The sequence below is a fragment of the Siphateles boraxobius genome, unplaced genomic scaffold (genome assembly GCF_051911475.1).
Source record: "Siphateles boraxobius isolate OS27281-9 unplaced genomic scaffold, OSU_SipBor_1 127, whole genome shotgun sequence".
Taxonomy (NCBI): domain Eukaryota; kingdom Metazoa; phylum Chordata; class Actinopteri; order Cypriniformes; family Leuciscidae; genus Siphateles; species Siphateles boraxobius.
This window is the reverse complement of record NW_027508730.1, coordinates 72501-80000: the sequence shown is the minus strand read 5'-3', so window position 1 is coordinate 80000 and position 7500 is coordinate 72501. Positions and strand designations below refer to the sequence as shown.

Sequence of the window (7500 nt, the reverse complement as noted above, 5' to 3'; positions counted from 1 at the left end):
TGAACAATTTTGAGTCACTGTGTGTAAACGATGACAACTGTGTTGTAGTTGTTTAACTTTTGCATGTCTATATTTGGTGTTTTGCAACAAAAGTGCAAATCTGTGTGAAATGTGTTTAAGTGAATGAGAATTTGTTTAGAGTTTTGCAAAAATAGTTGAGATTTGCAAATGGTGTCGAACCGTCTGAACTTGTTTAAGGTTTTACGGAAAGAGTGATTTATTAAACAGTTTGGTTTAGGCCTTTGACAATTTGGTTCAGAGAATGAGAAACCATTGTTTTCTATGAATGTACAGCACAAACTGCTGTTACCGTCAGCGTCCACCAATTCCATAGATTTCAATTCATTCATTCATTGTTATAAATAAACCTGCATTACAAAGTTTAAAAGATGCATTGTGTAATTTTTCAGTTACAAGTTTAATACTGTTTTATTTTATGTTGTTTATTGTAGAGCAAAAATATCCATGTGGCTTGCTGATTATTTATCGGGAGCTCTCAGTTTTGATGAAAACAACTCAATGTTAAAGTTATTTTACAGTAAAATCCAGTTATGGTTGGTCAATGTGACAGGCTGTGGTCTCAGGAAACCAATATCCTTCCTGGTTTTCAAAAAGGCCTGAATTTGGGAATTGAGACGTGATGTTTTTGGTTTATTATCTGGAAAAATACAGATTTTGTCTATAAACGTTTTGTTTGAATTAACTGTCATGATCCTGGTTCTCTTCTCATGTTTTATTGGTCTCTGTCTCCCTCTTCTGGTCATTCTCTGTATCTGTTCCCTCTTGTTCGCTCTCACTCTTCATTTACCTCTTATCTCCCCCAGCTGAATCTCATCCTCTCATTATCGCACCTGTTCTCTATCCTCTATCATTAGCTACTCTCTATTTCTAGTCTCTCGTGTTTCACTCTAGTTTGTCGGATTATTGTTGACCGTCACGTTCGTTACCGCTGTTGAACTGTTGTTATCTGTTTTGTCCCGTCTAGTCCAGTTGTCTGTTATCCACCTGCAACTTTACCAGATCAGTGGTTACCTGTGTTAAGTCCTGAAGAGGTGTGAGCGATCAGCACTTCTCCAGCTCTACTCTGCTCACCCTTCACCAGTCCACGAGACCTTAGGCGTGCGCTCCTCTGTTCCTTCAAGAATATTTTGAGACTATTTCTGTTGATCGGCCGTTGCGGCTCTGCCTTGTTTCCATTAAAGACTGTTAACCTGCTTTTCGTCTCCTGAAGTTTCCTCACGCAGCAGTCAACGTGACAGAATAATCCGACCACCATGAATCCAGCTGATGAGCAACCCATTCAGAACGTGCTTGAGATCCAGGGAGTCATGCTGGGGAGACACAAAGAGGAACTCGCCGCCGCTCGTCAGGCTGTTGAGACGCTGGCTTCCCAGATGTCTGACTTGTCTGGGCAGTTTCATCTTCTTCGAACGGACCCGGTGCGGTCCTCTGATTCCTCCGCTTCCGAGCCACGTTTGAATAATCCCCCCTGCTATGCGGGTGAGCCTACCGAGTGCATGTCTTTTCTAACCCAATGTGAAGTTGTGTTTTCGCTTCAGCCACACACTTATTCGGGACAACGGACTCGCATAGCCTACATTATCTCACTTCTCAAGGGACGGGCTCGTGAGTTGGGAACAGCGGTCTGGAATTCCGATGCCATCTGCCTCAACAGCTATTCCCTTTTTAAGGACGAGATGTTACGAGTGTTCGACCGTTCAGTGCGGGGATCGGAGGCCTCTCGTCAGTTGTCTTCTCTGCGCCAGGGAAGACGCTCTGTCGCCGACTTCTCGGTGGAATTCCTCACACTCTCTACCTCTTGTGGCTGGAACGAGCCCGTGTTGCTAGCGCGCTTTGTCGAAGGATTAAACGCCGAGATCAGGGATGAGGTTCTGGCTCGTGAAATACCATCTTCCCTCAACCCCCTCATTGATTTGGCTCTACGTGTGGAGGAACGTTTTGAGTTGAGTCGACGAGCACGTCCAGCGGCCCCGCCTTCTCTCTCTTCATCTATCTGCTCCTCTTCCACTGCACCTGGGGCAGACCAGGAACCCATGCAGCTGGGTGTAATCCGGATCTCTGCTTCAGAACGCCAGCGTCGAATTATAAACCGTCTGTGTCTTTATTGTGGCGCTAACAACCATTTCGCCACTTCCTGTCCTTTAAAAGACAAAGCTCCCCAGTAAAGCGAGGGTTACTGGTGAGCGCATCTTCTCTAAGCCCTCCGCCGCCTTCACAGACTATTTTTTCTGTTCATCTTCGCTGGTCAGACTCTTCTATTGACTGTCAGGCTCTTATTGACTCTGGTTCCGAGGGAAATTTTGTGGATGTGGCCTGGGCTCTTAAGCATGGCGTTTCCCTTATTGATCTTCAGGATCCCACCACTATTTTCACCTTGGATAGACGGGTTCTCGCCAGGGTGCACCGCTCTACTGCCCCCTTGAGTCTCACCGTGTCCGGTAACCACCGCGAGACCATTTCTCTGGTGTTTCATTCCCCTAATATACCTGTGGTGCTAGGTCATCCGTGGCTGGTAGAACATAACCCTCAGATTAACTGGTCCAAGATAACTATCTTGTCATGGAATCTCTTGTGTCATGCTAAGTGTTTGGTGTCTGCTGTGTTTCCTGTGTCTTCTGTCTCTGTTTTTCAGGAGGAGCCAGGTGATTTGTCAGGAGTTCCCGATGAATATCACGATTTGCGAGCGGTTTTCAGTCGATCCCGGGCGGCATCCCTTCCTCCTCATCGCCCGTATGACTGCAGCATTGAGCTTCTTCCTGGAACCACTCCTCCTCGGGGAAGGCTTTATTCTCTCTCCGTCCCGGAGCGTCAGGCGTTAGAGAAGTATCTCTCTGAATCCTTAGACGCTGGTACCATAGTTCCCTCTTCCTCTCCGGCCGGTGCAGGTTTCTTTTTTGTGAAGAAGGACGGCTCGTTACGTCCCTGCATCAATTACAGAGGCTTGAATGACATAACTGTCAAGAACCGCTACCCCTTGCCACTTATGTCATCAGCTTTTGAAATCTTGCAGGGAGCTAACTTCTTCACAAAACTGGATCTTCGCAACGCGTATCACTTAGTTCGCATCAAGGAGGGTGATGAATGGAAGACCACTTTTAATACTCCACTGGGCCACTTTGAATACCGGGTTTGACCGTTCGGCCTGGTCAACGCTCCCGCCGTATTTCAAGCTTTGGTCAATGACGTTCTACGAGACATGCTAAACGTTTTTGTCTTCGTCTACCTTGATGACATTTTGATTTTCTCTCCGTCTTTACAGGTTAATTTGCAGCATGTACGTCGAGTCCTCCAACGACTTTTAGAGAACAAATTGTTCGTCAAAGCCGAGAAATGCACGTTTCATGCTCAGTCTGTTACATTTCTCGACTCCGTCATCTCGGCACAGGGCATCAGTATGGACCCGGCTAAAGTTCGCGGCGGTCACCGATTGGCCCACACCTGACTCTCGTATTGTGCTCCAACGTTTTTTAGGGTTCGCTAACTTCTACCGTAAGTTTATAAAGAACTTTATTTAAAGAACTCGTTTTGTCTGGAGTAACGCGGCTCAGACCGCCTTTGATCATCTTAAGACATTGTTTACGACCGCGCCGGTTCTCGTCACCCCTGACACTTCTAAGCCTGTCATTGTCGAGATTGATGCCTCAGAGATAGGAGTAGGAGCCATCCTCTCGCAGCAGTCTTCTGCCGACGAGAGGATCCATCCTTGCGCTTTCTTTTCGCATCGTCTCTCTCCATCTGAACGAAACTATGACGTGGGTAATCGCAAACTTCTCGCCGTCCGTTTAGCCCTGGGAGAATGGCTTCACTGGCTAGAGGGGTCTTCCTTTCCATTCGTGGTCTGGGCAGACCACCGAAATTGAGTACATAAGAGACTCAACCCTCGTCAGGCTCGCTGGTCTCTATTCTTTGCTCATTTCGATTTCTCCCTCTCCTACCGCCCTGGTTCAAAGAATTTAAAGCCTGACGCGCTGCCTCGTCAATTCTCCTCCCCCGAGACGTCACCCATCGAGTCTATCCTTCCTCAGGAACGAGTGGTGGGGGCTGTTACTTGGGGAATAGAACGAACCGTCAAGCGCGTGCTTTCCACCGCCAATCTTCCTCTCCAGTATCCGTCTCATAAACTGGCCCCCAAATTTATTGGGCCCTATCGCATAATTCAGGTCCTTAGCACTGTCTCTGTGAGGCTCAGATTGCCATCCAATCTCCGCAGTGTTCACCCCGTGTTTCATGTCTCTTCTCTCAAACCTGTTGTTCGCCCACCCCCCGCCCAGTTAACCCTGTGTCGAGGGTTCCTCTGTCTACCGGGTCCGTAAGATCCTTGATGTCCATCCTCGTGGTCGTGGCCATCAGTTTTTGGTTGACTGGGAGGGTTATGGTATTGAGGAGAGAAGCTGGATTCCCGCCCGGGATGTCCTGGACCGCTCGCTCATCAACGATTTCTTTCGCTCCCGTCAGTCTTCCTCTTTGAGTGCGCCAGGGGGCGCACTTCGAGGGGGGGGGGGGGGGGGGTACTGTCATGATCCTGGTTCTCTTCTCATGTTTTATTGGTCTCTCTCTACCTCTTCTGGTCATTCTCTGTATATGTTCCCTCTTGTTCGCTCTCACTCCTCATTTACCTCTTATTTGGCAAATTCAGCGATTATGGTCAGTAGTAAATGTTGCTCCATCTGAATGCCAGAGGGCGCTCTCGTGCAGGAACGCCAAATATGCCCCGCAGAAGAAGATAATGCACGTTATTACAGGAAATCCCTATGGGCATCATGCTATCGCTGTAGCTGAATAAATGGAAGATTTAAACACTTGAATTGATTTTTCTAAATGTTGTCTTTTGTTGGACAAGAGGTTCATTAATTCTCATGTTTGGAAAGATGTTTGACGTGTTTTGCTTTTTCGAATGCACGTTATAAGCGACTCAAGCTCACAGTGCTTTCAGATGGAGCAGCGTTTTCTACTGATCACAGAGCCATACGTCACTGACAAGCTGCATATTCAAAATATTCGCTGCCTTTGTGATTCCATAATCGCAATAAGCCAAATTGGTTTAAGTGCGATTCCATGTTAATTGTGATCAATCGTGCAGCCCGATGATGAGTTATCATCAGATCCCAAAACCTGTGAACTGGGAACACACTGTAGCAGTTTAACTCACTCGAGGCTACATGTTTTAGTCACACTTCACCCAAGGTGAAGGTGAAAGTATCAGATGACTCTTTCCTTCTCTGATTACAGGGCACCAGCCAAAGAATTGTGCCTTGGTGGAATCAAAAGATTGTTGAACAAATAAAAAAACTGTAAATTTTTATCGCTCGATTGATCGGAAGGATTTGTGAGATATTAGCTAACTTCTAGATCCTCTTACTGTATTGTGATCACAAGGAAGACACTAAATTAAAAACACTATTAAAAAGTTCAAATTAAAAACACTATTAAAAAGATAAAATTAAAAACACTATTAAAAAGATAAACATGATTAAATCGGCCAAACTACTGATTTAATACAATGAATGATAAAGGAATAAAGTGCATTAAATGGTAAATGGTAAATGGACTGCATTTATATAGCGCTTTCACAGACTCAATGATCCCCTCTCATTCACCCATTCACTCAATCATTCACACACCGACGGCGGTGTCAGCCATGCAAGGCGCCACTCAGCTCATCGGGAGCAGCTGGGGTTAGGTGTCTTGCTCATGGACACCTCGACACTTGGTCAGGTGGAACCGGGGATGGAACCACCAACCATTAGATGCATAAAATACAAGTAATTAAGTTGGGTGTGGCTATGACAGAGTTACATTATCTTATGGAAAGATAAACTGTTGTTTCTCTGAAACCTATATGGTGAATAACCTTATTATGCACCAAACAAATAAATTGAAAGATTATGTGTTGTTAACTGGCATCAGCTCTTCAATGTCTAAGGTAAAGTAGAAGATCATATCCTGGTAATGTACAACAATGCCAAGGTCTCTGGTAAGATGTTTGGTTAAGTGATATTTACGTTCCCTGTGGTCGAGTGAGCAGTCCGATGGTGTGCATGTTTTCCACTGTTTGTGCTGGGTAACATTACATTGTGAAAAGTACCCCAAAAGCCTTGAACATGAAGATCTGTGGGATGCTGATCTGCCGAAACACCAAAAGGGTCCTAAAATCTGGAACGATCAGATGAGGCCCTGACTAGGTGCAGAAGGTCCTTAAAAATCTGGAACACGCATTTGATGGAAGCTTAGAGTAAAAGTTTGCTCACCAAAGCTTAATCTTGTTGCAAACGTGTCTGTCTGTCTTCTGCCACTCTGTGCCAGAAACTAAGAATTTGGTCAAACCGCTTGTGTCTCTCTCGGGACGCGCTGTAGTTGTAGTTGTCTTGCTGGATGAAGCACACCCTTCTGCACACCAGAAACCTCCTGTGGACCAATGAGAAGACACTTCTGTATGTGTCTCCTACTCTCTTGATCTTTTGATAATCACAATCACAATCAGTGCTTATAGTAATTTATTAATGATGCCTGCTGGTGCTGCTCTGTTTCTGGTTGAAGATGTTGAGGCCAATTTAAAAGCATCTGTTGCCTGTTTCCCTCACTCATCTCTCTTTATAATCTCTCACAACTTCTTTCCTTTTCACTGTGTGTCTATGTGTACTTTGATGCCTTTCTCACACTGTGTTTGGTCTCTTCGAACAGAAGATGATCCATAACTGACTGAATGCAGGAATTCCACATGAGATACAATTGTTTCTGGTACATTTGTCTGATACAATGTCCATCTAACAGAAAACAGCCCTGCTCCACATCTCCGCAGCCACAGCCGGTGCATCTGTTGTATCAATGAAGCCGTTCCCTCACCTCTGTCTTTCTTTCCAGAATGCCGAACACAAACACGCGACTGCAGCCGCCATCTCCGCTCTGACACAATCAAATGTCGCCATTGAACACGTCTGCGGATGCAGACCTGACATGACACTAGAGCACAAGACTTGCGTCTGCTGGGTCTGTCAGGTCTGTCTCTGGCCATTTAAAGAGCATTCCTCTTCAGCCAAGTAGAGGTGAAGGATCCTCTTGCATTTAACATCGCAGCAGCGAATTCTCAGATTAATTTGGTCCTCACAAGTATAGCTAAACATGCCCACTGACACACACACCGACAAAAATGTGCTATTTTTGTGGGGACTCGCCATAGGCATTTACTCATTTAGCTGACGCTTTTATCCAAAGCGACTTACAACTGCTATATTTCAGAGGTCGCACGCCTCTGGAGCAACTAGGGGTTAAGTGTCTTGCTCAGGGACACATTGGTGTCTCACAGTGGATTCGAACCCGGGTCTCTCAAACCAAAGGCATGTGTCTTATCCACTGCGCCATCACCACCCCTACTATATATATTCTCTTCCCCTACACTAAACCTAACCCATAAACTTACCCATTACACAAAAAAAAAATTTGTCCCCACAATGTAATATAAACCTACACACACACACACAC

General features: G+C 45.6%; 1 protein-coding gene across 3 annotated transcripts in view; it reads left to right on the top strand.

The window, feature by feature from the left end:
- The window catches only part of il1rapl1b (interleukin 1 receptor accessory protein-like 1b), a 293382-nt gene that overhangs the window by 271004 nt on the left and 14878 nt on the right, over window positions 1-7500 (top strand). The window lies entirely within an intron of this gene.